This window comes from Silene latifolia, chromosome 11 (genome assembly GCF_048544455.1).
Source record: "Silene latifolia isolate original U9 population chromosome 11, ASM4854445v1, whole genome shotgun sequence".
In the NCBI taxonomy this organism is placed as follows: domain Eukaryota; kingdom Viridiplantae; phylum Streptophyta; class Magnoliopsida; order Caryophyllales; family Caryophyllaceae; genus Silene; species Silene latifolia.
Genome location: NC_133536.1, coordinates 168607728 through 168611456, shown reverse-complemented (window position 1 = coordinate 168611456; position 3729 = coordinate 168607728). Strand labels below are relative to the sequence as shown.

Here is a 3729-nt window from a genome sequence, read left to right as displayed (position 1 = left end):
TGTCAAGATTAAAAGTTATGCTTTCATCTCCCACTTCTAGAGTGAGCTATCCATGTTTCACATCAATCACCGCACCGGCAGTGTGTAGGAAAGGTCTTCCTAGGATGATTGGAATGTTGGAATCTTCCTCCATATCAACAATGACAAAGTCCACCGGGATGAAAAACTTCCCAATTCGCACGGGGACATCTTCCCATATCCCTAACGGTGTCTTCGTCGATCTATCGGCCATTTGGAGTGTGATGTTGGTGCATTTAAGCTCTCCCATCCCCAACCTATTACTTACCGAGTATGGCATGACACTCACACTAGCCCCTAGATCACATAAGGCTTTGTTGATCGTTGTGTCGCCAATGGTACACGGTATTGAGAAGCTTCCCGGATCCTTTAACTTTGGAGGTGAACTCCCTTAAAGTATTGCACTACTCACCTTAGTGAAGGCGATAGTCTCAAGTTTCCGGATCGACTTCTTCTTTGTGAGGATATCTTTCATATACTTCGCATAGGCTGGAACGTGATTGATTAATTCCGTGAAAGGAATTAAGACTTCTAAATTCTTCACAATTTCCATGAACTTTCCAAGTTGATCATCAAATTTGGGCTTGGCTTGACGACTTGGAAAAGGAAGTTTAATCACAATGGGCTCCTTCTCTTTGGCCTTGTCTTCACTTTTCTTTGAACTTTCTTTTTTTGTTGATTCTCCATCTTTGGAATTTTGCACAATTTCTTCCTTTTCACTAGCTTCCACAACTTCATCCTCAACTTGCTTCTTCGATGCTTCATACCTTGTAAAACTTCTCAAGTGAATGGTACTAACCATTTCATGTCTAGGGGGATTACTTTGAGGTGGTAATTGCCCCTTTTGTCTTTGTGAGCTTGAAGATGCTAGTTGAGTCAATTGTGTTTCCAACATATTGGTGTGAGCTAGAATGTTGTTGATGGTGGTTTCCTTTGCTTGGCTATCTTTTTGCATTTGGGTGAAAAATTCTTGTTGATTCTTTTGCATTTGGAGGACCGCTTTTTGGACATCAAAACCTTGGTCATTTTGGTGATTGTATGGATTTTGATTTTGGTAACCTTGGTTTTGATTGTAAAAGGGTCTTTGATTTTGGTTTCTCATGGGTGGTGGAGTGTATGTTGCTTGAGGGTTTTGAACATTTTGGCTTTTGTATGAGAGATTTGGATGGAACTTGGTGTTCTCATTGTAAAAATTGGAATAAGGGGTACCACTCTTGTAAGCTTGGAAAGCATTAACTTGTTCGGTTGTTCCCCTACACTCACTTGGGTCATGACCCAAAGTTCCACAATTCTCACATATCCCACATGGGATTGATGAGGATGCCGTCATGGCATTGACATGATGCTTCGATGATTTTGAGTTTTCCTCAAGTCTAGCCATAGCTTGTTCAAACTTCAAGTTGATTGTGTCAATGTGAGCACTAAGTTGACCACCCAATTGAGTAACGGAGTCCACTTCATGCCTTCCTCCTCTTGTAGCCTTGCGAGGTCTACTATATTGTGAGTTATGGACCGCCATTTCCTCAATCTTGTTCCATGTTTGATTGTCATCAACTTCGGTGAATATTCCATTTGATCCCATATTGAGAATGTTCCTAGAATCTTCATATAAACCATTCCAAAATTGTTGCACCAAAAACCATTCGCTAAGTCCATGGTGAGGACATGAGCGACAAATACCTTTAAACCGCTCCCAAAATTCATACAAAGACTCTTCATCCCTTTGCTTAAAACCCGTAATTTGAGCTCTTAGCATGTTGGTCTTTTCCGGTGGGTAGAATTTTTTGTAGAAAGCTAGAGCCAACTTCTTCCAAGAATCTATTCCAAGGGTGGCCTTATCAAGGCCCTTCAACCATTGCTTTGCGGTGCCGATTAAGGAAAAAGGAAATAAGACCCATCTAATTTGGTCTTGAGTCACGCCCGTTTGAGAGATAGCATCACAATAATCGCAAAAGGTTTCCATATGAGAATGAGGATCCTCACTAGGAATCCCCCCAAATTGGCTCCTCTCAACTAGTTGGATGAAGGCGGACTTGGCAATAAAATTTCCGGTGAGATGTTGCGGTGTAGGAGTACCATTTGGTAGATTATCCTCGGTGGGTACGGAGTGTGACGAGAATTTTGGCATTGTAGGTGGATTTTGTGGGGTATTGTGTAATGGGTTTTCTTCTCCTTCTATTGCGAAAGGATTGACAAACTCACTAGTGGGTTGAACAACTTCACCAACACCTCTCAAATTCCTCCTAACAAGTCTCTTATTGTTCGTCAAGGTTCTTTCGATTTCACGGTCAAAAGGTAACAAATCACTTTGTAACCTTCTAGACATGCAAAATATCAAACAACTCAAAAACAATTAGAACAAACCTTGAGGAGTTTTACTTCCTCAAGGTGAAGAAAGACACAACTAATAACAATAAAAAGAAATCTAAGTCAAACAAACACCGTCCCCGGCAACGGCGCCATTTTTGATCGGTCCGTTTCGTATTCACAAATAAATAGATGTGGTCGTTGGTCACGGTCGAATCAAAACACAATTTATAGCTTAACAAGCAACTCTACAATTAGTAAAGAGGCAAGTAAAGGTCGGATCCCAAGGGACGGGAGTTGAAATGAGATTTCTATTGTAACTAGCGGTGTCTAAGGGGTGTCACAAATTGGGTTGATGTAGAAGGTTACTAAACTAGAATAACAATGAAAATAAACAAGCAAGATGAATAAAAAGGGGTGTAAACAATTGATTAAAGGCACTAGGGTGTCATGGGATCATAGGGGAATCATGGGATATGATCATACAAACATGTTCTCAAATTATAAGCAAGCAATTATTGTTGTGATGGATTGAGTTGGGTTATATCTTACAATCCTAGGAAAGTTTGGGTCCCGGAGCCGAATCGATTAGATTGTACAACACCTACAAGTCGACTTAATCTTCCCTACTCAACAACATGCATGGTCTAATGAGACTCGAGTTGGGTTATGTCTTACAAGCCTCATTGAAAAGATAGGAGATTATAGTAAATGCAAGGATTCATAGGCTTAGCATTTCATCAAGTATAACATGTGCATGAGTTGGGATCAAAACAAGCAAGCAAATAAAGCATGAAAGCATATTAATTTAAGCATGAATCATTCCCCATGTTGGTTTCCCCTAATCACCCATTAACCCTAGCTAAGAGACTACTCACTCATTATCATGTTGATCATGCTAGCAAGGTTGTTAATCATACTAACAATATGAAACATGATGAATAAATGAAAGTAATTAACAATAATTAAAAAGGGATTAAGAGATTATACCTACTAATGATTCCAATAATAAAGCAAGAATAATAGAAGTACTTGAATGCTAGATTGAGAGGTTGTCAATCTCCCAATAATAACCCAAATAATCTTCAATTACCCAAAATAAAGGATGAACAAAAGAGAGATTAAAGAACTAAAACTTGGATTAAAACTTGATTAATACTTGATTACAATATTAAAGAGAGTTTTGATTGATATTAACTACACTAATTATTGATAAGCAGAACATACTCCTCTAATTAGCCTAATGGGGTATTTATAGTGAAAATTAGGGAGGATGCATTAGGGTTAACTAAGGGCTAAACTAGTAATTACACTTTTTAAGTTGAGCAAGGAGGACCCGATATTTTCTGAGAGAAGGGCTTCTCTTTTCGTAGCTTGAAGAAGGCAATCCGTGCTGTGAAGAAA

The 3729-nt window shown here is 39.1% G+C and overlaps 1 non-coding gene across 1 annotated transcript; it reads left to right on the top strand.

Annotated features, from left to right (window-relative positions):
• The first annotated feature begins 1667 nt into the window (after positions 1–1667).
• On the top strand, positions 1668–1774 carry LOC141615641 (small nucleolar RNA R71). The gene has a single exon (XR_012530051.1). It is a non-coding gene; the product is annotated as a small nucleolar RNA R71 (small nucleolar RNA).
• Positions 1775–3729: the final 1955 nt, after the last annotated feature.